This window comes from Panthera tigris, chromosome D1 (genome assembly GCF_018350195.1).
Source record: "Panthera tigris isolate Pti1 chromosome D1, P.tigris_Pti1_mat1.1, whole genome shotgun sequence".
In the NCBI taxonomy this organism is placed as follows: Eukaryota; Metazoa; Chordata; class Mammalia; order Carnivora; family Felidae; genus Panthera; species Panthera tigris.
The window spans coordinates 58175383-58202905 of NC_056669.1; the positions used below are offsets into that span (position 1 = coordinate 58175383).

The 27523-nt window shown below is 36.2% G+C and overlaps 1 protein-coding gene and 1 pseudogene across 3 annotated transcripts in view; one reads left to right on the plus strand and one right to left on the minus strand.

The window, feature by feature from the left end:
• Positions 1-27523, plus strand: part of FCHSD2 (FCH and double SH3 domains 2) — a 296241-nt gene that overhangs the window by 14007 nt on the left and 254711 nt on the right. The window lies entirely within an intron of this gene.
• On the minus strand, positions 22698-22855 carry LOC122231644 (annotated as a pseudogene).

Genomic DNA, 27523 nt, shown 5'->3' on the forward strand with positions numbered 1-27523 from the left:
TGAGCCAGTCAACCTCAGATGATTGCACACTAACACTGTTTGTTAGAACATGACAAATATAATTTTGTCTTTGAACATTAAATTTAGTGGGAAATGTGTTTATCATATTTTGTCATTACCTATATTCATAATTAAGATAACTTCAAGTAGATAAACTATCTTGCCAGCATTGTGAAAATCAGCATCTTTATTGAGGGAAGCATGATTCATTTTACTGAAAGAAACACCACTCTTTTAATAATCCTGTAATACAAATTGACAGCTCAACAAACATATTTTTGAAAATGATGGGGGGGCGGGGCACCTGGGTGGCTCAGTCGATTAAGCATGTGACTTCGGTTCAGGTCATGGTCTTGCAGTTTGTGAGTTTGAGCCCCGCGTCGGGCTCTGTGCTGACAGCTCAGAGCCTGGAGCCTGCTTCAGATTCTGTGTCTCCCTCTCTCTGCTCCTCCCCCGCTCATGCTCTGTCACTTTCTCAAATAAACATTAAAAAAAAATTAAAAGAAAATGATGGAAGATAATTTGTGTGTTGAAACAGAGTGGCTGCAATTCTTATTTCCCTTTAGTAACACATTTATCAAATTGGAGTTGGGTCCGTAAGCTTTATCAGTTACCTGTTTTTCCTGTGGTGCATAATTACATGTTAGTTTCATGAAAAATATGAACTGTGTGTTGTAATAAAATTATATGTGTTTGGATACCTGAATTGTTTGGAGCCCAAAGGTTTAAAGAGCTTCTTTTTTCCTCCCCCATATTTAATTTAGGTGCTATTTGTGAGTATTTCTGCTGTATTTTCAGGGTTTCTTAGTAAGGTATATAAAGTTAGTTGTATCCAAACTTGGATAAGATCAGTGTTTTCTGACTGAAAAGTATTCTGCATTTATTTTTTTGTTTTTCATGTGGCCACAGGGAAATTTTTAGACTTAAATAATTCCTGTGTAACATACATGAAACTCTTCAAATGGTTAAAAACTCAAAATTTTTAGCATCCATTAAGTGAAATAAGCTATCTTAGTAGAAATTTCTAAATGAAGAAAATAATAAATTTTCAGAAGCAATTCAGAAAGGCCAAATTAGTGTGTAAGTAAAGATCTTCTGTTGGGTCTGGATGGTCAGTGGTCCTTAAGTCCTGCTAATTATATATTCTAGAGATTTCTTGTTTACATTCTTTTCTGTTTTTCCCCTTTTGCCTATACCTTGGTATAGGAGCTTATGGTCAAGTATAGGGATACACAGTCACTGCTGAATTGATATAGTTTGGTGTGCTATTATTTAGTTGTTTCTATTATTGCTGACCTATCACATTTCACTTACGTTATTTCAATAATATCCTAATTCTTGCAGTAGTGTTCTCATATTTTCTAACCCCCCCCCCCCCACCTCTCCTTTTATGTCTGTCTTCCACATTGTCACCAGCTGGCTTTCTAAAAATGTTGTTTGGGATGCCTGGGTGGCTCAGTCAGTTGAGTGTCTCTTGATTTTGGCTCAGGTCATGATCCCAGGGTCGTGGGATCCAGCCCTGTGTCAGGCTCTGCGCTGAGCATGGAGTCTGTTAAGATTCTCTCTCACTCTGCCCTGCTCTCCTGTGCGCATGCTCTCTCTCTAAAATAAAAAAATAATAAGATAAAAACAGTTTATTTTATATTGGGTTCTCTGTGGCCTTTTGGATAAAGATCATACACCTCGTTGTAGCATATATGGCCTTCTGCAACCTAGCCACAAGCTTCCTTTCCTGGCGTAATACTACCATTTCATGCTTATTCATCCTTCCTTAATCTCCTTGCCCTGGCAGCTCAGGACTTCTGGTTATCTAATTGTGCTCTTTACATTCATGCCTTTATATATGCCAGTCTCCTTGCCTGTTGATACCCTTCCTCCTACTTTTTCACCTGGCAAATTCTGCTTACCACTAAATTTGCAAGTTTGTTCTTTGTGATCTCAAAGAATTTTGATTTTGCACATGCTTCTGGCTTCCCGGCTCATGTGAACTCCTTGAAGTGAGAGGCTAAGTCATTTTTGTATCTTTGTACCCTTTTAGGCTGGCAGAATTGTTAAATGAATGTAACTGGTTATATTTAAATGCACCTTAGTTGTTTTTAGGTGAAATGTTTTATTGTTCTTTTGGTAGGGGGCTAGAGTGGTGTCTGTTGAGCTTGTGTTACACTTTGATTCGTGTGGGCATATTTATTTATTTATTTATTTATTTATTTATTTATTTATTTATTTATTTATTTAAAAATGTATTTATTTTGAGAGAGAGCGAGCAAGTGAGTGAGCAGGGAAGGGGCAGAGAAAGAGGATCCCAAGTAGGCTCTGCACTAAACAGTGCAGGGACTCGAACTCACTAACCATGAGATCATGACCTGAGCTGAAACCTAGAGTCAGACGCTCAATCGACTGAACCACCCAGGTGCCCCTCATGTGGGTAGTTTAAAACCTACCGTGCTATTTGATGTTGAGTATGTCTATATTTACATATACTATGTAAATACAGAGATGGTTGGTGTTCCCAGGGATTAATAGAGTCCTTATTACAGAGTCAGTGTGTTCTTCTTTTATGTTAAATTATTGGAATGAATCCCTTCACTCCTTTATAGTTGTGAGCAGAATGCTATATTACCTACTAAAACGTGAATTTAGGTTTCTAACTTCCTTTTTTCTCAATGATAATATTGAATTGGAAGTTGAAAATTGTGTATTGTTGGTATTTATAATAACTTTAGTTGCTTGAGGAAGGGGGTAGTCTGCCTTTCTGGTCTGTCCTATCAAGTCAAATGACATTTTAAAAAATTCATTAGAAACCTCTGAACTTGGGTTCAGGTGTATAATACAGTATGTATTATATTGTAAAAGATCTTGCCTGCCATTTTTCTTTCTTTTTTTTTTTTTAAGTTATCTCTATTCCAATCTGGGACTTGAACTCACAACCTGGGTATTAAGAGTTGCATGCTCTACCGACTAAGCTAGCCAGGCACCCCTGCTTTTCTCTTTCCCAAAACCCCACAAATAATAGTCCTTCTCACCAGTGCCCCCTCTCCCCCATCAGTGTTATGTTCAATTTAGGTTAGTGTGAATCACTAAAAAGCAAATAGCTTTGTTTTGTTTTTCTTTCTTTCTTTTTTCTTTTCTTTTCTTTCTTTTCTTTCTTCCTTTCTTTCTTTCTTTCTTTCTTTCTTTCTTTCTTTCTTTCTTTCTTTCTTTCAAGATTTTATTTATTTAAGTAATTTCCATACCCAATGTGGGGCTTGAACTCACAAGCCCAAGGTCCAGAGTCACACGCTCCTCTGACTGAGCCAGCCAGGTACCCCAACTTTTCTTAATATAAAAAAATTGATAGTAGAGAAAAATTTTTATGATTTTTAAAAAAAAAAGTGAAGAAGAAAAAGACCACAATAATTATTAAGCTGTAAGTAGGAGATGTAATAGAAGATATCATGTGTTAAGCTCTAAATAGGAGAATTTCATGCTGGGTTATGGCTAGTTTCCACTCCCTTCCCCCACTTTTCATCTTCTGGAATTTTGAAGGGAGGAAACCAATTATGATACAGTATTTTTCCTTTGCTCTCCTCCCCTTCTTCAGTTCATTTGTTCCAGGGATGTATTTGGAAGCTGGTGTGTTCGGAGTAAAATTTGAGAAAGAAAGATAAACTCATTTGTTGTTAATCAGGGACATTGCTTTGGGGAGGCTTTATACTGAAGTGTTTCCTGTTGGCTTTTTCTGTCAGCTGTACATAAGCACACTTTACTTTCTTTTTAGTTTATTATTATTTTTTCTTTTTGCTTTCTAAGGTGACTTATAAATTTCTAAGTACTACAGCCTGTATATTGTTTATTAATGTTACATATTTAGTATTGTTTATTCTTATGATTTGCTAAGTAGAGGCAATAAAGAAAGTTCTTTGCAGGGATTCTGAATATAAAGAACTAACTTCTTAGCAGACATTTTTTAGGAGGTCATTATATAATATGGCAAAATCTCAGAATTTTAGAGTCTGATTGATACTGTCCCATTTGTTGATGAAAATGGAAACTGAGGCGCAGTGAGATGAAGTAAATCATATTGAGGAAAAATGCCATTTCTCTATTTTCTAGACTAGTGCACGATCCCCTCTATTTGTATTTCCCAAGGTTTTAATCAAGGAAATCATTATAGGTCCCATTTCTTAAAAACATCTTGCCTATCAAAAAGTACATTCTAACTAATAATTTGTTTTCTTATTTTTTACTTTTCATACGTCAAGCTGTAAATCAGCTTTGAATCACTATTTTAAAACTACTTACATGAATCCAGACAAAGGCAAAGATACTTGAAACTTGACCTCAGAGAAGGTTGAGTATATGGTTTCTCACAGATGTTCTGAAAAATGGAAACTGGCTCAAGAAGCACCTGTCTTTCTTTGTAGACACCTGGAGGTCTGGCGACCTCAAGTGAGGAATTACTGTGCTATAGGTTCTCTTTTTTAACCTGTAGGTTCATGGAACTCACTGGGGATTGGATTCTTGTCTGTTTATGGATTCTCTTTTTTTTTTGTTGTCTCAGAGACTGTTCGGTCTAGAAGGGAACCTTGGAAGTAATCTGGTATAGACTTTTTAAAAAAGATTTTTATCTATCTATCTATCATTTATTTATTTTGAGAGTGAGAATCTGTATGCACATGTGTATGCACATGTAGGGGAAGGAGCAGATAGAGAGGGAGAGAGAGAATCTCAAGCAGGCTCTGTGCTGTCAGCACGGAGCCTGACATGGGGCTTGATCTCATGAACTGTGATATCATGAACTGAAATCAAGAGTTGGATGCTTAACTGACTGAGCTACCCAGGCACCGCTAAGATTTTTATTTTAAGTAGTTTCTATATCCAGCATGGGGCTCAAACTTACAACCCCGAGATCAATAGTCACACACTCCGTCTGAGCCAGCCAGGACTCTTTTGAGAACAGTTTTCTTGAGACATAATTCACATACCATACAATTAACCTATTTAAAGTTTTTTAGTATATTCATGGGGTGTACAACCATCAACACTTTAACTTTAGAACATTTTTGCTCCCCCAGAAAGAAGTGCTGTATTTATTAGCAGTCACTTTCCATAATTTTCTCCAGCCTTAAGCAGTTACCTTCCCTGTCTATAGAAATGGAATCTGTAAAAATGGAATCAGACACTTTGTGGTTCTGTGACTAGCTTTTGCTTAGCCTAATGTTTCCAGGGTTCATCCATGTTATAGCCAGTACTTCATTCCTTTTTATTGCTAAATAATACTCTGTTGTATGGATATGCCATCACATTTTATTAATCCACTTATCATTTGATGGATTTTTTGGCTATTATGAATAATGTTCCTTTTGAGCACTCATGTACAAATTTTGTGTGGATTTCATGTTTTCATTTTTATACCTAGTAGTAGAATTGCTAGGGTCATGTGGTAACTCTGTTTAACTTTTTTTTTTTTTTCCTGTTTAACTTTTTGAGGAACTTTCAAATTGATTTCCAAAGTGGCTGCACCATTTTTTATTCCCACAGCAATAATGTCACGAAGGTTCCAGTTTTTCCATATCCTTGCTAATGCTTGTTATTGTCTGTCTTTTGATTATAGCCATCCTAGCGGGCATGAAGTGGTGTCATTGTGGCTTTTATTTGCATTTCTCTAATAGCCTGTGATATTGAGCATTTTTTCATATGCTTATTGGCCATTTGTATATCTTCTTTGGGGAAATGTCTATTCAGATCCTTTGCCCATTTTTAAACTGGGTTTTGTCTTCTTGTGTTGTAAGTTCTTCAACTACGTATATATGTGTGTATGTATGTATGTATATGTGTGTGTATATATATATATGTGTGTGTGTATATATATACACACACACATATATATATGTAAGCTGTTTGACTTGCAAGTATATACTATATTTGCACTATTTTTCCCACTCTGGAAGAGTCACCTGAAGTGATTCATACGTGCACTAAATTTTGAGAATTACTTAAGTGGTGGAAAGAATAAGGACTTTGAAGGTAGACCAGAGATTGAAACCCAGCTCTGCAGCTTACTATTTGGGTGATATTGGAGAAGTTACTAAGGTTCTCTGAGCCTCAGATTTCATAAATGTAAAACAAAGTTAATGCCGACCTTTCTGCTTTTCTGCAAAAGTTAAATGAGATATGTGAAATGCTGAGCATAGTAGGTCTTTAGCACTGGTAGCTACCATTGTTAGTGGAAATTAGAGCCTGGGAAGGATGTTGTCTTATTCAAAGTGACAATGGAGGTTATTGTGTTTCATTAATTCTAAGAAGCACGGTTTTATTTAATTTTTTTCCATTCTTCTGAAATCCAGATACATTTTACAATTGCTTTTGGCTTTGATGTAGTTGTCATTGTCTCTTCATGCATGGAACTTGCAGAATACGTATTGGCAGGCTTGGAAGAAAATCCCAGAGATAATGGTGGGAATACAAATGTTGGATCACCCGGGCTTTTGATGGTACAGAGGATGATATTGTGTGGAAAACTATAGGTTATCAGTGACTGATTCAAAAAAGTGATTCAGAAGATCTTGACTCCGAGTGTGACCAGTTCATGCACCAATTTATTTTATCTTTTTAAAATTACTCACAAATTATCCTAAAAATCTGACTAAATAAGCTTAAAAGCACTCTTTTAATAAGTATAAATAAAAATTGTAAGTGTTAGGGTATTGAATCAATTTAGTTGGCAGCATTTTTTCTTAGTGAAACATAAGGTGTCTTGGAATGTGTATTTTTTAATACGATGAAAACTGGAAGTAGCAGATCAGATACTGGACCCAGGTCTTTTTTTTCATTCATTCAAAATCATATTGCTTTTCAATTCAGAGAATTGAATTCAATTGAATTTGAATTCAGTTCAAATGAGAACTTAAAAATGATGTAAATCGTGAGAGGGAGCATTTTTAAAAATAGGACTGCAATGGTGGCTCAGTCAGTTAAGCATCTGACTTTGGCTTACGTCAGATGTGCTTTTCACGAGTTCGAACCCCATGTCAGGCTCTGTGCGGACAGCTCAGAGCCTGGAGCCTGTTTCGGAATCTGTGCCTCCTTCTCTGCCTCTCCCCCGCTTGTGCACTCTCTCTCAAAAATAAATAAACATTAAAAAAAAGTAGGGCTGCAGGGAAAAAGATCAAGTGGGACCATACTTAACATTTCTTTGAGAGGCACCTGAGTCGCTCTGTTGGTTAAGTGTCTGACTTCGGCTCAGGTCATGATTTCAGTTTGTGAATTTGAGGGCCCCCCCCCCCACCCCCCATCGGGCTCTCTGCTGTCAATACGGAGCCTGCTTTGAATCCTCTGTCCACCCCCTCTCTCTGCCCCTCCCCCCTCTCAAAAATAAATAAATATTAAAAAAATATTTGGGACGCCTGTGGTGGGCTCAGTTGGTTGGGCATCTGACTTTGGCTCAGGTCATGATCTCACAGCTCATGGGATCAGGTGCCGCATCAGGCTCTGTGTTGACAGCTCGGAGTCTGGAGCTTGCTTTGGATTCTGTGTCTCCATCTCTGTCTGCCTCTCCCCTCGCTCATGCTCTGTCTCTCTCTCTCAAAAATAAATAAACATTAAAAAAAAATATTAAAACATTTCTTTGAATGAAAAGAAGAAAAAAGAGTACCTCATTTTATTTATTTATTTATTTATTTATTTATTATTATCTTTTTAATGTTTATTTTTGAGAGAGAGAGAGAGAGACAGAGCACGGAGCAGGGGAGGGGCAGAGAGAGAGAGGGAGACGCAGCATCCAAAGCAGGCTCCAGGCTCTGAGCTGTCAGCACAGAGCCAGATGTGGGGCTCGAACTCATGAGCTGTGAGATCATGACCTGAGCTGAAGTTGGATGCTTAACTGACTGAGCCACCCAGGTGTCCCAAGAGTACCTCATTTTAAAATGAAAGGATAGTATGGAACTTCAACTGACTAAATGAATTTATGTTTTTAATATATATTTCCACAATATGGTCAGTTCTGGAGCAAGACTAAGAGTAGGAGGTACAAACTAGGCAGAGGAGGAAATAGGAAAATATAATTTGAGAGTCTGTTTACTAAAACTTTTGGTCACAGACCACTGCTTACTTGAAAGAGTCAGGGTTTTAACAATACCTTTTCCTGTTGCTATTTAATGGTTTATGAACTCATAAGCCATTCATTGTCCATAGATCCTTATATGCTCCTAAAATGTGAAGATTTGTTTCTGGATGGGATGGCCGTTGCAACCCACAGCCGGAGTTCACATTTATAGATTTGAACAGGGGATACTTTCATGAGCCAGATGGAATTAAACTAAGGCCTAGTAATGAAAGTGACCCACCACTTGGGTTAAAAATAGAAGTGTTAGAAGAATTTTTGTGTGCACTTTTTTTTAATTTGTTTTTTTTTTTAACCATACCCAGATATGTAAATATGAGAGATGGTGAAGGTGATCTTTGTGGTAGGATAGCTGTGATATATTAGAATAAGCACAAATTTAGAGGCATACAATCTGAGTGTGAATCCTAATCTTAATCTCTTATTAACTGTGTGACTTTGGCCTTAAGTCACCACAGGTCACTTAAACTTCTCTGAGCCTCATGTATCTTATCTGTAAATTAGTAATAATTATAGTATCTTATGGGATTATTTTGATAATTAAAACAAAAGTAATGCATATAAAAGCTCTCTTGCATAGTATGTGGAACATAATAGATGTTAAGTAAATGCATGTGGATTGTAATTTTGTTAAGTAATTGAGAACATCAATTCCGAATTATAGTCTGTGACTTACTCATCCCTAACAAGTTAACTTGTGGGTTAAAAAATGTAATGAGCCTCAAAGATAAATTGTTCAAATAATTCTAAAGAATTTCTTTCACCAAGTTCAGTAGTCCTAGGTACCTTCCATTTTTCTCTGTCAGTAATGATTCTTCTCATGACTGCTGGATGGCTTCTGCAACTCCAAGCATAATAATCTCAGACAACAATGTAAGTGGAGGATGGGGAGGGAAGAACAGTTTATGGAAATTTTCTCTGCCTTCCTCCCCTCTTTATTTCCTCTGGAGAAGGTCATTTCTACCAGAAATTATCTGAATAGACTTTCTCTTATGTTTTATTGGCTGAGTCTGCTTCATTTGGTTGTTCATGCCTAGCTGTAAAGGAGGCTGAGAATATGATTATATTCTTGGAGAGGTGGTCTTTGCCAGCAAGAAGTAAGGTATTGGTGGCAGTAATATGGCTTTTGCCACATTACTGTTTTGCCCTGTTTGTCACAGGGACCCATTTCTAATTTACTTATAGTGTTTCCCATAAAAGTGTAAAAAAATGTGTTGGGGTTTAACTGTGAAAGATGTAGCTGGATTTCCAGATGTCCCAAACAGACTAGAACCGTTTGTATCCCCTCCTACCAACTCCTTTTGAAATCAGTGTCTTAGGTCAGGAGTAGGTTTTTGTATTTGCTATAGGTAATGGTCCGATAGGCCTGTGGCCTCTTAGGATTCTCAGCGATACAGGAGTGATTAAATATCTTGCCTCTTTTGGTCTTCTGATACGTAGAGAAATGGTGGTCTAAGGGCCTCCCAGGCAGTTGGTTTTTGTTTTTGTTTTTGTTTTTGTTTTGTTTTTTGCTGAACTATTTTTACTTCTAAGGTGAAAGCATTAGTAAGTAGTGAAGTGGCTAAAATGAAAGCAGGGAAGGACAAAAAAGAGCTAGAATTACTCCTAGCTGAATAATTTGCCCCTTAATGATTGAGGATTGGAAATTCAGTCTTGGAAATACAAAGTACTGGAAGAGGCCTGTGATGGTAAGTTGATGTTTTTCTTTGTAAATTTTTTGAATGTTCATTTGAATCCTGCAGATGCCGTTCTGTTTTATTGGTGTCAGTCTTCAGGAATGATCTGAGTCTGGTTTGTGCTGTCTATTCTTCAGTGACTAATTTGGGAATTAGGCACAGAAACTTGTAACCCTCTCTTTTGTTCCATTGCTACAGATTTCCTGTCATGCGTTGGTCAGGGCTAACTTAATAAAACTTTGGCTGGTATTTTTATTTCATCTCATTGTGTCTTCACAGTATTCCTTGGTCATGCTTTATTTTAACATTCCATTTGATTTTTTTTTTTTTTTTTTTTTTTTGGCATTCACATAGGAGTGTCTTGTCATCCAGATGTTTTCTGTTTTGTGAACTTTGACATAATCCCAATTCAAAAAGAAAATGTTATTTCTGGTATTATGAAAAGTGTCACCATGTCTGTGGCTCCACAGGAAACAATTGGGAGCATATATCCCTTGATTATATGTTAGCGGTATTTGTTTTTCCCCAATGGTGGTTGGAGAATAGGGATTAGAGGCAGAGACTTTATTGTATATCTTTTTTTGTATGTTTTGAATTTTGAACTATGTGAATCCTACCTACTCTCAAAACTAAAATTAAATGATTTAGTATTGGTAAATATTTGGCTTTTAGTTTTTAGTGAAGTTACTTCTATATTTTATGTTAACACACTTTGCAGGTTATTTCTAATACTAAGAATACTACAAATATTAAGAATACTTGATACATAAACTTATTTTCATAAAATGACTTGTCTTCACCTGGTTGTAGTTTGGAGTTGGGGAAATAGTCTCTGTGTACTACTGTGTTTCTTTCTTTCTGTATTATGGAATTGTTTTATTCCAAAACAAGTACACATATTAGGTGGTTAGATTCCTGTCCAGCCTCAAATTTTATTTTAGCTAACTTTATCCAAAGGTTTTACATTATAGTCATAATTAAAAATATTATTTCTGTGGTAATATGTATTTTGCATTATTAGTCAATTCTTTCCATGGGGGAATTGTTTTCTGTTTTACTATAGAGGTGTTTTAATAGTTTCCTCAGCTATATTGAGTTAATTGAATATTTTTAGTACTGCTTTTTCTTTGCTTGCATTTTTAGCTGGACGTCTTTCTGTTTTTCAAGTGGTTGTTCTAGGTGTTACACCATGCATCTTTAATTCATCACTGTATACTTGGAATTAATATTATACCACTCCACCCAAGACACTTACAGGTCCAGTTCTGATTACTTCATTCCAGACTTTGTGCTGCATACCTTATTTATTTTTTAAGTTTATTTATTTTTTGAAAGAGAAAGAGAGAGGGAGTGCAGGCGAGCAGGGGGGACAGAGAGGGGAACAGAGGATCTGAAGCAGGCTCTGTGCTAATACTACAGAGCCCAATGTGGGGCTCTAACTCCCGAACCATGAGATAATAACCTGAGCCGAAGTAGGACACTTAACTGACTGAGCCACCCAGGCACCCCTATGCTGTGTACTTTATAAACGCCATGATATGTTAGTTTTTCTTTAAACACACTTATCTTTTGAAGAGATTAAGACATAGAAAAAAGTCTTTTATATTTACCAATTTTGACTTTTCTTTCCTTCCTCAGACCACATAGGTTTGAGTTTCCATCTGGTATCATTTCCTTTTGGGTTGAAGAACTTCCTTCAGCATTTCTAGTGCAGTTCTACTGGTGACAGTTCTCTTAACTTTCACTCGTCTGAAAATGTCTTTATTTTATTTTTCTTTATTCACCTTCATTTTTGGAAGGTAATTTTCGCAGGATCTTGAATTCTGTGTTGACAGTTGGGTCACCCCATTGTCTTCTGGCTTTTAATGTTTCTGATGAGAAACCATATATATACACACACACACACACACACACACACACACACACAAACACATATTTATATACTTGTTTTCTTCTATGTAATGTACCTTTTTTCCTGATAGCGTCGTTCTTCTTTATCTTTGTTTTTTTTGCAGTTTGAATGTGATGTGACTAATGTATCTTTTTATTACTTTGCTGGGGGTTCACTGAGCTTTTTGGATCAACAAATCAGGGAAATTTGGGGCCATTATTTCTTCAAATTTTTTTTCTGCCCCATTTTCTCTTCTTCCGTTTTTGGATTCCAAGGATATGCATATATTAAACTGTCTGATAATAATCTGTGTTCTTCAGAGTGAGTAGTTTCTGTTGATCTGTTTTCTGGCTCATTGGTTCTTTATTCTGTAATTTTTTTCCTTAAAAATAAAAAAAAAATTTTTTTTAACGTTTGTTTATTTTTGAGACAGAGAGAGACAGAGCATGAATGGGGGAGGGTCAGAGAGAGGGAGACACAGAATCTGAAACAGGCTCCAGGCTCTGAGCTGTCAGCACAGAGCCCGACGCGGGGCTCGAACTCACGGACCGTGAGATCATGACCTGAGCCGAAGTTGGCCGCTTAACCGACTAAGCCACCCAGGCGCCCCCAAATTTTTTTTTTAATAAAAAAATTTTTTTTCTTTTTATTTTAGAGATAGAGAGCAAGCAGGGGACAGGGGCAGAGGGAGGCAGGAGAGAATCTCAAGCAGGCTCCACACTCAGTGCAGGGCCTGATGCAGGGCTCAATCCCAGCACCTTGGGGTCATGACCTGAGCCAAAATCGAGTTGAACGTTCAACCAACTGAGCCACCCAGGCACCCCTTTTTCATTTTTATTTTTTAGGATTTTATTTTTCAGTAATCTCTACCCCCCAATGTGGGGCTTGAACTCACAACCCCAAGGTCAAGACTCACATGCTCTACTGACTGAGCCAGCCAGGTGCCCCTCTTCTGTAATTTTTAGTCTATTTTTAAGTCTATCCGGTGAAGTTTTCATTTTTGATAGTGTACCTTTAAGTGGTTGAACATATTTATAATCACCATTTTAAAGCTCTTGCCTGCTGTTCACAACACTGGAGTCATATTGTGGTCTGTTTCTGTTGATTGCTTCCCTCCACTCCCTCATTATGGGTCACGCTTTCCTGCTTATTTGCATATCTAGTAAGTTTTGATTTGGATTTTGTGGATGGTACATTATAGGAAGTCTCAATTGTGTTGTCTTTCTTTAAAGAGTGTTGAAATTTGGCGTTTCCACTGAAAGCCTGAGTGCCCAAGGTGTGCAGAAATGTCTCTATTCTGTCTGAACTACAATTCTGATGTCTCCCAGCAGTGTGCAGCTTCTGGTATCTGTTCAGCTCTCAGGCCTGCAACAGTAATTCTCATGGAGACTCACTCTGGCTTATATGTAGCTTGGTACTCAGCCAAAGATGCCCAAGGAACCCCCATGCAGATTTCTGGGAACACCCCTTCTGCATTGTTGCCTCTTCTCCAGTATCCTGTCCTCTATAAAGTCTAGCCACTCCACTAGCTCAGGACTCTGATTTCTGCATCTCAATTTGGTGAGACCGTTATGCTTGGCATAGACTTCACTTCCCTGTGATGAAGTTGGGAAAGTTTCCCAGGCAGAAAGCTGGGGCAGATGTTGTACACATCTCCTGTACTGCCAGTTGTTTCACTCCTGAAAATAGTAGAGTCATATGTTTTGTCTAGTTTTATAGCTGTCACTCGAGGAGGGCTAGTCTGGTACCAGTTACTTCATCGTGTCTAGGAAAAGTCCATTTCTCAGATGTGTTAGAGGAAGATACTTAACTGTATTTAAATACATAAGATTATGTATTTATGCATGTTTAATATCTATGTAATCCTAATTAATCTTGTGCTTTTAGATGTAGGAGTTTGGATATTCCATGTATAAATGTATTCTGTAGGATGGGAATTTTTTAACACCTTTATTAAGATATAATTCTTAAACCATGTAATTCACTCATTTAAAGTGTATAATCCAGGAGCTTTTAGTATATTCAAAATTGTGCGTCTATTACCACAATCAATTTTAGGACATTTCCATTACCACAAAAAGAAACCCCATACCCTTTAACCATTACCCTTCCCCTTCCCCGCATTTGCCCAGCCTTAGGCAATCACTAATTGCTTTCCATAGATTTACTTGTTTTGGACATTTCATGTAAATGGAAGCAGTTGGCTTCTTTTACTTAGCATAATTTTTTCAAGGTTCTTCAGTGTTGTAACATCTATCAGTACTTTATTCCTTTTTATTGCTAAATAATATTCCAGTACTTAGATATACCACATTTTATTAATCCATTCACCAGTTGATGGACATTTGGGTTGTTTCACTTTGGCTGTTATGAATAACTGTTTTATGAACATTCATGTACAAATTTTTTAATGTACATATGTTTTCATTTTTCTTGGGTGCCTAGGAGTGGAATTGCTGAGTAATATATTAAGTCTGTGTTTATTCAAGGAACTGCCAGACTGTTTTCCAAAGGGACTATACCATTTTTCATTCTCACCAGCAATCTGTGTGGGTTTGATTTCTCCACATCCTTGTCCACACTTGTTGAACATTAATTATATCTCAGATCCTCCCAGCAGCAATGTATTCTATAATTACAATTGTTATTATTATTATTCCCATTTTATAGATGAGGAAACTGAGGCTCGTAGTGGTTAAGTGTCTTGCCCATGATCAGAACTAAGAAATGGAAGAACTACGTTTGAACCTGGGTGTATCCCTGACTTTTAAAATTTAAGTTCTTTCTCTCATTGAAAACTGTCTTTAAAGGCATTTGATAATAACAGTTGAAATCGAGTGAAATTTTCACAGTATTTCCATGTATCTTTTCTTAGCCTTTATTAGATCTTGGTAGGAATCCATGGAACATAGGACCATCTTTTCCCTGGTTTTTATAGCTGGACTCAGTTTTTTTGAAAGTTAGAAAACAGATGTCTTTCACTTGGGATTATTTTAAATAATTGGGGGTACACTATTTTCAGTGCCTACCATGTCCAGGCATTGTGGACGGAGTATGGTATCTTGTTTCAAGAACTACTACTTAGAATAGATACCAAAGAAGGGGTGTAAGATTCAATGCCTTGCACATCTTTGAGTCTGGCTGATTAGTGTAGGAGTGGAAGAAGATATGTGATCTGGAGTTTCATGTTTTTTTCAGATCCAGGCTTGTTGAAGGATTGTGTGAAACACTGAACTTCTAGGGAATCTCTTAGCTCTTCTGATAATTATATCAGGTTTAGGTTATATTTTGAGATACTTCCATAGTCAAAAATGCCTTTTCTGTCTTTTTTTTTAATGTAAATTAAGATCAGGCAGTTTTGTGATAACTGAATGAAGGATGTAATAGTTTCTGAATAGCTTGTCTTGCTATTCTGACCACCTAACTAACTATGTTTATTTTTAACTTTTTGGCTGTGTACCTAAAATAAAATATACTCCACAAATAGCTTAGAATCAGCTTATTTTGGGTGAATGAAAATACTTTATATTAGTTAGTAAACTCACTGTAATAAAAAATAATTCTTGACATGTTTGAAATCAGTAAGTTACAAAAGTTATTGAAATGTTTCTTACCTAAAAAATAAACTGCTGTTAGCGAATTACATTGCTTCATTTTGTATAGCTATATAGATGAGGACAGATATTTTTCTGAAGAGAATAATAATCCTAAATTTACTTGCAGGAAAATACCAGATTTTCAGAGTTCCATAGTTTATAACAATATAAAGAATAATAGTAACAAATTATAATACTTTGTTAAAATTTAAAAAATGGATTTGACAATGCATGTTTTGTCAGTGTGGGGTCTTTTGTCATTGATCTAGGTCTAGTCTTGATATATTAGTACACATATATTAAAATTCTTCAAACCTCCTGTATGTTATACATCAGTAACATTGTAAAGAAAGAGAAAGCAAGAAAAAAGACCTCAGAGTTTATTTTTATGTAACTCTGCCAGGCAGAAGGCTGTGAAAGTTTTATGATGTATCTTTTAAATGTACAGTGTAATTCAAGGATAAAGAATAAGATGTTTCTTGCAGTAAAGATTTTTAAAGACAAGTAATGTAGTAAAAAATTATGTGTTAACTTTTATGTGCATTCTATAGAAATAGCAAACATTTTCATTTGATTAAAATGTTTGATATGTTTTCTGCCAGGATCTCGAAGGAATGTGTGTTCCACTTTAATAAAAGATTATCTGACTAATAAATGTCTCTGACTTTTTTTCCTGGCAAAGAAAACTTGGCGTCCTTATTTGGGTCTTAAACTTGATATATCATAGATGAAAACTTTTAAAGTCACGGTGTTCAAAGGTGAACTTGATTACACAGATATCCTGACAAGATGATTTTGGCAACTTGATGAATACTGACTAATCTTTTTAAAAATATTTTTTTAATGTTTATTTGTTTTTGAGAGACAGAGACACAGAGTGTGAGCAGGAGAGGGTCAGAGAGAGAGGGAGACACAGAATCTGAAGCAGGCTCCAGGCTCAGAGCTATCAGCACAGTGCCTCATGAGGGGCTCAAACTCACCAACAGTGAGATCAGACCTGCGCTGAAGTTGGACGCTTAACCAACTGAGCCACCCAGGTGCCCTGTAATTTTTTTTACTTGATAATACGGTTTTAGGTCTTTTTTCTCCCCCAGGTCTTTGTGTGTGTGTGTGTGTGTGTGTGTGTGTGTGTGTGCGCGCGCCTGCGCGCGCCATGATCTCAATACTTTTGAAAAATGAAAGGACATAGTAATCTTCTATCATCATGAAATGTTTACTAACTTGACCTAAATACTCTTTGAAGGATGTTATGATAAAAAGCTTTGGAAGATGTCTTGTGACTCTCTTTATCTTAGGGCCTATTATGACAAACTTGACTTCAGTTTCTCTGTGATAAAATTGTCTCTTTCCAGGTAACTCAATTTGAGGACATTATTTCTCTTTATTTGTAGTGTATCAAGAGCGAAAGACAAAGAAGTTCAAAAATGCCCAATTAAAATTACTCAGTTGGTCAGCACATACATTTACTAGAGAAAAAGCAGCTTTATTTAGACTGCATTTGATCAGTCTGAGAGGTGATATTCCCCAACTTTCGTGATGTTGGAAAGTGGGTGGGAGAGGAAAGGATGGTTATGTGATGAGGAAGATGATAGAGCTTTTTCGGATTCCTGAATATTGCCATCACAATGTTATAACATTGTCTTCTTTGAAATATTTTGAATTCTCAGAATTAAACATAACTTTAATTAAATGTAGATGCCAAGAAATGCATTGTAGAAGTAAGAGTCACCTGTGTACTTTACAACACAGCAGATGCTTAGTCCTTCTCTTGAGGTTCAGAGCTGGTAGATTTGGAGAGAGGCCTGCGCACATGCATTTTTAAAAGCATAGTTGGTAATTCTCATTTGTAAGTAAGGATGAGAACTGCTGTTCTAAGAGTTACCAGTTTAATATGCATTTCAGGCTTTCTTCCTTAACTGAGGCATTCCAGGAAATATTTCCTTGGATAATAGATACTGCAGGAGAGGTGGATTTCCAAGATACATAAAATAATAAGTTGGGTAATCAACCTTGAAAAATTAACAGTGGATTCTTTGTAGGCTGAAAATGTCAGTGAAATAATTTTTCAAGTTTATTTCACTTAAAAAAATGTTTATTTTTGAGAGAGAGAGAGACAGAGACAGAGTGCGAGCAGGTGAGGGGCAGAGAGAGAGGGGGAGACAGAATCCGAAGCAGGCTCCAACCTCTGATCTGTCAGCACAGAGCCCAACAAGTGGCTTGAACTCATGAACTGTGAGATCATGAACCGAGCTGAAGTCAGATGCTTAACCAACTGAGCCACCCAAGCGCCCCTCAAGTTTATTTTATTTTTAATGCATCTGTGTTGGGCAAATAAGACAGTAGTAGTTTGGCTTGTTTTTAGGTGTTTTTCTCCCTTTTTATGTGCATAATTAAAAAACTACATATAAATATATAAATTATTCTTTTGTTTTTGGTGAGAGAAGGACAGATGAGTAGTTTTATAATATTTTGATTTTCAAAGTCTGTTGCCTAGATTAGTAGTACCAACTGGGAATTTGTTAGAAGTGCAGTTTTTTGGGCTTTATCACAAACCTACTGAATCATACATTCTGGGAGTGGGACCTAGAAATCTAGGATTTAACAAGTCCTTTTTGGTGATTCTCATGTATGTTAAAGCTTGAGGACCACTGTTATAATAACTATTATTTACAGTGTTGTTTTATTTTTTGCTTACCCAGTACTTAACTAACCCATTGTTCAATATTTGTTTCCAAAATTTTACTTTAGTTAATGCTGCAGTGAATATTTTTGTACATCACACCCATCCACACACCCACACAGGGTATCTAAAGATACAGACATTTCCTGGTCCTTAATTGTTAATTGTTAAGACTTTATTGTTTTAAGCTTTACAAGTTGGTTTTCTGTTTATAAAGTGCTTAAACATCTATTATTTCATTTAAATCCGATCAACTTGAGGGGCGCCTGGGTGGCTTAGTCAGTTAACTGTCTGACTCTTGATTTTAACTCAGGTCATGATTTCATGGTTCATGAGATTGAGCCCCTCGTTGGGCTCTGTGCTGACAGTGTGGAGCCTGTTTGGGATTCTCTCTCTCCCTCTATCTCTCTGCGCCCCCCCCCCCATCTCTCTCTCTCAAAATAAACAAATTAAAAAAAAAATCTCAACACTTGAGAGGTAGGTATTCACTTCATATAGGTGAGGGAACCTAAGCCCAAAGAGATTCACTAACTTGTCCAAGATCACATTTTTAAATTTTTAAATATTTTATTAAAATTTTATGTTTAGAATACATTAATTTGGGAAGCCTTTTATGTCCCCTCTCTTATTCCTTTTTTGTTATCCTTCCTCTGTGCAGAGTTGAAATAATAAACTACCTAGCTTAAGTGGGGCATAACAGAACAGTACTTGAAGTATGAGATGGGGGGAAAATTGCATTTACCAGAACTTCCTTCTGGGAAAAATGTGAGGAAAAAAAGGAGAATTGGAGAATTTTCTTGGTGCATGTGTGTGTGCTGAGCTCTGCAGCTTATTCATTGCCCTCCCTCCTTTTGGCAGCATTCTGCCTATTTTCTAAACAGACATGGAATAACAACAACACACTGGCTTGAGGAGGTGCCAGTTTAGCTTTTGTGGGGAGCCTGTGTTTTTCACTCTATGTGCTCCTGTAATGTCCTGTTAGACCATTCATTATATTGTATGTTGTGTATGTGTGTATGTACACTTTCCCTTCCAGACTGTGAGTTTTTTGAGAGCAAGACTGTCTTTTCTCTTTGTATATTTCATAGACTGGTATGTAGATGCTGAAGGAATATTTGTTATCGATTGAGACGTTGTTAACCATATCAATTTTTAGTAAATTTTAAAATAAAGTCTCCATTGTTGTTAAACTCAAGTTTTATTTTCCTTTGTTTATCTAAAGAGTTTATACTACACTATAGTACCTGATTTTTAGTGTAACATGCTGGTTGATGTTCTTATTTGTGTAACTATATTTTTAGGATACATTTCGAGAAGTAGAGTTGATAGGTCAAACATTATATACTGTTTAAATGGTTGTTTATACTTGCTGCCATATTGCATACCCCTGCCCTGTGTAGGTACTTATTTCCAGACATGGCCACAGCATGTGGTATCATTATTCTAGTATTGTTCTAATATTGGGCATTCTAATAGGCAATAGTGTTACTGTTTAAATCTGGATTTCTTTGGTTATTAGCAAGGTTGGATTTTTTTCTTGTTTGACTATTTTACATTATTTTGCATGTTTTGTTAATCATTTGTCCCATCCTCATCCATTTGAGCTGCTATAACAAATTTCCACAGACTGGGTAGGTATAAACGATAGAAATTTATTGCTCATGGTTCTGGAGGCTGAGAAGTCCCAAGATCAAGGTGCCGGCATGGTTGTGTTCTCTCTTGAGGGTCCTTTTCCTGGGCATAGCCGGTACATTCTTGCTGTGTTCTCAAATGGCTGAAAGGGTTAGGGATCTCTCTGGAACCTCTTTTATATGGGCACTAGTTTGCATTTATGTGAAGGGTTCCATCCTCATGACTTAAGTGCCTTCCAAAGGCCCCACCTACTAATACTATCAATTGGACATTAAGATTCCAATGTATGAATTTTGGAAGGGCACAAACATTCAGCCCATTGCATGTCCATAGTTGAATTTTCTGTTTGAATATTGAGAGTTTTTTTTTTTATATATATATTTTAGGCTGTTTGCTTTGTTAATTTCAAATATTCTCCTCCTCCCCAGCTTGTTTGTTTTTTAATTTTGCTTCTTTTTAATGTAAAAATTTAATATCTAGGTTGATCTATACTTATGTACCAAGTATGTAAAAAACCTAATGATGTGTTTTTGAAAGTTGAAATGATACTGAAAGTTGAAAATAAAGCAGTAAAATATGTTAGAAAATACTTCTAAAAAGAGGGGCACCTGACTGGCTCAGTCAGTAGGGCGTGCGACTCTTGATCTCAGGGTTGTAGGTTTGAGCTCTACATGGGTTGTAGAGATTGCCTTAAAAAAAATCTTTAAAGAAAAGAAAATACCTTTAAAAGGAGAAATGATATTCCCTTATTAGATGAAGTAGAATTGAACTTTTATTAATAGGGAAAAAGATACTTAAAGATAAATGGAATAATCCACCTGGAAGATCATGTAAGCATAAAAGAGTACAAATTATAAAATTATAAGGCGAAATTGACAAATCTGTGGTCGTAGTGGGAGATTTTAATCTCAAATAAAAATATATACAAGATTTGAATTCCATAATTAATAAGCTTAATTACATACATATGGAATTCTGTATTTAATAAAGAGAATATACTTTTCAGTTACAAAACTAGATTATGTAATTATTTATAAAGGAAGTCTCAACAAATTCCATGGAAATGATACCATACATTTTATGTAGTACATGGTTAAGAGGGCTCAGGAGCCAAATTCTGGTTCTACCTTACCTGTATGACCTAGATGAGTCACCTAACCTCCTGTGCTTCAGGTTTCTCATCTGTAAAATGGAAATGATAATAGTGTGCTCCTCAGAGCTAGGGTGAGGGTTAGAGTTCAGTACAGTGCCTTGCCATGTGGTAAGGGCTCAATAGAAGTTTGCAGACATCATTATTGTATTATCATATTTTCTGATCACAATGCAGTGAATGGGAATCAGTAATGAAGAGATAAACACCACCCCCCAAATAAAAGACAAAACCTTTATATATACTATATATAAACCTTTACATATTTTATTACTCAGTAATAAAAAAGTGAATTATGGATATACACAACAGTGCGGACAAGGAAAACATTCTGAGTAAAACCACATAAAGAGATAAACTGTATGATTTTATTTACATTAAGTATTAGAATAGGCAAAATTGGGGGACTTGGGTGGCTCAGTTGGTTAAACGTCTGACTTCAGCTCGGGTCATGATCTTACCGTTTGTGAGTTTGAGACCCACGTCGGGCTCTGTGCTGACAGCTCGGAGCCTGGGGCCTGCTTTGGATTCTGCGTGTCTCTCTCCCCCCTCCCTCCCTCCCTGCCTCTCTCCTCCCTCCCTCTCTCTCTCTCTCTCTCTCTCTTTCTCTCTCTCTCCCCCCCCCTCCCTGGCTCACGCTGTCTCTCACTCTCAAAATAAATATAAAAAAAAAAAAAAGAATAGGCAAAACTAATTTATGGTGGAAAAGAAATCAATACAGTGGTTTTCTCTGCAGGTTATGAGAGGGAATTGTCCAGGAAGGGCATGAAGGAACTTTCTGGGATGATGCTGTCATTCTCTATCTTGATAGGCATTTGGATTACACAGGTGTATATGTTTGTCACAACTCACATAATACATATATAAAATTTATGCATTTTATTATATGCATATTATATAAAAAAACTGAACAAATTGTTATATAATTGCAAAAAATGGGTAACAATTTAAAGTGCTTTTTAAGGAGATGGCTGAATAAATGAATAGTGGTATAAATGTATGATGAAATATAATGCAACAATTGAAAAGAAATACATCTCTTGGGTAGATCTCATGGTCTTAACATTTACCGGAAAGACCCAAGTTGCAGAATGACAAAATACTATGTACTGTTGGTAGAAATCTGTATATTTAAAGTATAAAAACTTGGGTAGGAAGCACATGGTATTGGTCGTCTCTTAGAAGAGAAGGTGGATCAGTTCTAGAACTGGTAGACTTTAGTATATTGTGCAATTACATTTCCCCGAAATACATTTGAAGCAAATAAAATGTAAGTTTAACATTTGTGGTAACTACATGGATGTGGGTTTATATTTTTAGTTGTACTTCCATGTTGAAAAATGTTCCCAGAAAGTTAAAATCACTCCGTGGTCCTGTCATCCAGAGATGATCACTGTTGCTTTCTTACTGTATTTTAAAAAGTGGTGTCTGGAGACACCATTCTCAGTTTGCGTCTTTGCTCGATCAGTTTTATGTGACATGTGTAAAGCAAATGTTGACCAAAGTAAACTTCTTAGACTTAAATTAGGTGTGTATTCAAATATATAAAGTTTTAATTTTAGGGAGATATTACAAAGCACTTTTAAGAATACAGCTTTTCCAGGGGCGCCTGGGTGGCTCAGTCAGGTAAGTGTCCAACTTCGGCCCAGGTTGTGATCTCACGATTCATGAATTCAAGCCTCGCATCGGGCTCTCTGCTGTCAGTACAGAGCCTGCTTTGGATCCTCTATCTGCACTGCCCCCCCCCCCCCGCCCCTTCCCCACTCACTCTCTCAAAAATAATAAATAAAAAAATTAAAAAAAAAAAAGAACACAGATTTTCCAGTGGTGCCTGGGTGGTTCAGTCAGTTAAGTGTCCAACTCTTGATCTTAGCTCAGTTCTCGATCTCCGGGTCATGAGTTCAGGCCCAGCATTGGAATCCACACTAGGCGTGAAGCCTACTTAAAAAAAAAAAAAAAAAAAAAAAAAATACAGATTTTCCAGTAAATAGTAATAGATCTATGAACTAGGCTATAAGAAGTTCAGAGTTCTGGATATCCAGTGGTAGTTTTTAAATTTTCCACAGTACTTATTAAACTGATAAGAACAGATTCTACACTTGATTTCAGCCAAAAGCCTGAGAAGTGATCCACAATATTTATTTATAAATAAATATGTTTATTAATCCTGTAGGATATTATTCTATCTCTGTCAAAATGTGAAATTCTTAGGCAATGTTATGATTGGAATTGTAGTATTCTAGCCATAAATTTTTTAATTCTGCAGAAATTCAGTAACTTCCTATAGCTGTTTTCTTGTTATTGTACTCAAGGATTTTTTGATGAGGGGAATGCAGATTTAAGACCCTAACTGGAAGAAATTCTTGCTTCATTTTGTTTTTGATGTCCTTCTCTTCCACACACTCCCAGCTCCAGTAAGGGAAATTTGAAAATTGTATAAAATTCTTTCTTGCCTCAGTCACTTTTTCTGTGAATCAAAGGTGTTCTCTACGTGATGTCTAAAGTTTCTCATTTCTCTGATTTTATGATTTTTAAGTAGTTCTGGAAATCTTTGGATGCAAATATTAGCTTGTAGAGAATCCTGTGAAGATCGAAGCCTTACTTTTACCAGCTAACTTTACAGGTACTTATTTTACCAAATACCTTGTCAGATTTTAGAGTTCTGTAATACAGTGCATTTTCTTCATTTGGACTTAACAGATTTAAGAATTATTGTTAATTCTGGAATAGTCTATTCAGTCAACAAAAATTTTTAATTAAAAAAAAGTCTTATGTTTAATTTTGAGAGTGAGAGAGACAGAAGGAGGGACAGAGAGAGAGTGAGACAGAAAATCTGAGACAGGCTCTGCACTGATAGTAGAGACCCCAATGCGGGGCTTGTACCCACAAACCACAAGATCATGACCTGACCTGAAGTCAGACACTCAACCTACCGAGCCACCCAGGTGCCCCTCAACAAATATTTTTTAAAGTGATTGTATATATGATTGTGTAAAACTTATAAATAATTAAAATAATTTGGATTTATTAACACAATTCTGTAAGACACCTATTATGAATTTTTGTACCACATATTTGTAGCCTAATAATAAGCATTAGCTGAGTCCTTTATATTTCCCAAAGTGCTTCTATATCCATTTATTTCACTTAATCTTCAAAACAACCTAGTAAGATATATGTGATTTGCAGATGTAAAAATTGTTGCTCAAAGAGATGAAGGTACTTATCCAAAGCCAGGATTAGAAAAATTCAGGATCTCTGACTCCTAACCTATTCTCTTTCCACTTCCCTACTGTATTTTTGTTTCCGAGATCTTCTCTAGGGAAGTGAGATTAGTGAGGCATATGGTGATGTCTTATATGAGGGTGTACTGTAGACAGTGGAAGGGAAGGCAATAAAATATGGAAATAATGTAAAATTGATTATTTGTTTCATTGTCCTTATTCTCTTTATCCTTGGCTTCATTTTTATCACCAAGTTTCATATTATTTATCACGGAAAATGTCTTAAATAAAATTGGTTCTAGGTTCTTTCCCCAGTTTCTCCCCCGACCTAACCAGAACTACTTACTAGCAATTGTGTGTGTTTTTAAATTGCTCTCGTCTGTAACTTGCCTCATTTATGGGGTGGAAATAGCCTTTTCTGGTTTCACAGGGTTGTTGTGAAGGGCAGAGGGGATAAGATGGGAAGGGACTCTGAAGATCTTGAAATGCTTTACTTAACAGGGATTATTGTTGCTGCATGTCAGTCTCTGTGGCTCAGTCCATTGCTGGCCTGCTTTTAAATGAATGTATTCTGTTGAAATGTAATTAAACTATATTAGAATTTCACCATTTAGTCCTGCAACTCTCTTGCCTTACATTAGTAAGTTTGTACAGTCTTTTCTGATTAGGAGACGTAGAGTGAAATGATGTCATGTTGTGTGTTATTTAATTGTACGAGGTATAAAGTGTGCAGAGGGTTTTTCACTAATGCCAAATGGCAGGCCAACTGACCTGCACTGGAATTGCAGTGCAGCTCCTAGTGCTTATATTACAGCTTGAATTTATTTTCATTTTTTATGTAATCTCTACACCCAACATGGGGCTCGAACTCACAACCCCAAGATCAAGAATCTCACGTTCCATGGACTAAGCCAGTCAGATGCCCCATAGTCTAGCCTACATTTAAGATGAGCTCTGTGCATAGTGGGGAAGTGTGACTGTTGGGTCCTCTGGAGCTGGTAACAGAAAACATTTCTTGATACTTTTTGCCTTAGCACTTGCACTGGTAGTATTTACTGGAACATTTGGCACCTTGTTTCAGATATTACAAAACTAAAGGATACTTTAATGAGGGGAACTTTTAAAGGCTTTTACAAACCTCTGGAGGAGGATTTGCTTGATGTGTGGGATTCTTAGAGGAATATCATGTCAAATTAATATGGCTTGTTATAATTAGATTTTGTGAATATCTAAAATAAATTTGTGTACACTCTAAAGTAATGTAAAGAAAGCTGATGTTAACAAGCCCTTTTTTCTTTTCTGGCATTTCTTAACTTTTTTCTTGAAAAGTATATGTATCTGTAGTTTATGTGTAAGTTCTGTATAGATTCATTTCAGTTTAATTGAGCATCTGCGTACCAGGCGTCAAACTTAATTCTTGGAGGTACAAAGATATGTAAGAGAGATAGACACAAATGCAGGTACTTTTTTTCTGTGTATGTATTCCCTATTTTATTTATTTTTTTAATTTTAATTCCAGTAAAGTTAACATACAGTGTTGTATTAGTTTTAGGTATACAGAATTGTCTGATAGTATATAGTACAGTATCATATATTAATATATAAAACATATGCTATTAGTATAGTGTAATATAGATTCAACATTTCCATACATTACCCAGTGCTCATCATGACAAGTACACTCCTTTCTTAATCACCTTCACCTGTTTCACCTATTCCCCCACCCACCTTCCCTCTGGTAACCATCAGTTTGTTCTCTCTAGTTAAGCGTCTGTTTCTTGGTTTGTCTCTCTCTCTTTTTTCCTTTGCTCATTTGTTTTGTTTCTTAAATTCCACATGTGAGTGAAAATCATATGGTATTTGTCTTTCTCTGAGTGTTGTATCTCACTTAGCATTATACAGAGATATTTTCACTGTAATGTAGTTAGCAGTATGACAGATACATGCTTTGGGAATGTAGCAGACAGATACTTGGTCCAGCATAGAGGTTCAGGCAATGATCCTAAACTAACTCTAAATCAAATCTTGTAACAATGGAAGCACTTTGACTTTTCAGAAATGATAAACCAAAAATTTTTTATGTCAGTCTTTTGCAGATTCTGAAGTGGTGTTACTTAATTTTTATTTATTTTCCACTTTTATGTTTTATTTACTTTCAACTTGATTGAGGTATGATTTGCCTGCAATAAAAATCATTTTCAAGTGTACATAGTTTGATTTTTTTAGTAATTGTATGTAATTAAATTATCACCACCACGCTCAAGATACGGAACATTTCCATCAGCTTAAAATGTTTTCTTGTGCCCTGTGATGCCCCAGCTGCAGACAGCTAGTGATCTTTCTGTCATTATATCTGTGTCTTTCCTAGAATTCCTTATAAATGGAATCATACTGTAGGTACTTTTGTGTTTAACGTATTTTATTCAGTGTAATTTGTGTTCAGTGCAGTGTTTTTTGAGATTCATATTGTTGCATATCTTAATATTTTATTCATTTTTTATTGCTAAGTAGTTTTCCATAGTAAGGGTATATTGCAATTTGTTTATCCATTCACCAGTGGATGGGCATTTCATTGTTTCCAGTTTTTAGCTGTTACAAACTGTTTACATTTTTGGCTGCTGTGATATTTGTGTACAAGCCTTTGCATGGACCTGTTTTCATTTCTCTTCGGTAAATACCTAAGAGTGTGATTGCTGGGTCCTTTATTTAATACATGTGTATTCACTTGATAAGAAACAGCCAAAATGTTTTCAAAGTAGCTGTACCATTTGGTATTCCTGTCAGCAGTGTATGAGCATTCCAGTTGTACCATATCCTCATAAACACTTGATATTGTTAGCGTTCTTAACTTCAGTAATTCTATTGGGGTGTTTGGTGGTATGTCATTTTAATTTGCATTTCGTTAATAACTAGTGATGTTAAACATCTTTTCATTATTGTTGACCATTTAGATAGTTTCTTTTGTGAAATGCCAGGTCACATCTTTTGCCCATATTTAAAAATTGGATTGTTTGGGGGCGCCTGGGTGGCTCAGTCGGTTAAGCGGCTGACTCGGCTCAGGTCATGATCTCGCGCTCTGTGAGTTCCAGCCCCGTGTCGGGCTCTGTGCTGACAGCTCAGAGCCTAGAGCCTGTTTCAGATTCTGTGTCTCCCTCTCTCTGACCTTCCCCCGTTCATGCTCTGTCTCTCTCTATCTCAAAAATAAACGTTAAAAAAAATATTTAAAAAAATAAAATAAAAATTGGATTGTTTGACTTCTTAATGTTGAACTGTAAGTGTTATTTATGCGAGCCCTTTATAAGATAAATTTTTCTCCTTCCTAGTGTGTGGCTTGCTTTGTCATTTTCTTAACTTGTGTCTTTCAAAGAATAAAAGGTTCAAATTTGGGTGAAATCTGCTTCATCAAATTTTTCTTTTATGGCTTTTGCTTTTTTGTGCCATGCTTAACATTTAGTGTCACGATCCATTTCAAGTTTATTGTTCCATCACCATTTGTTGAAAAACTTATCTTTGCTGCATTGAATTAGCTTTTGCATCTTTGTTGAAAATCACTTGGGGTGTGTGTGTGTGTTT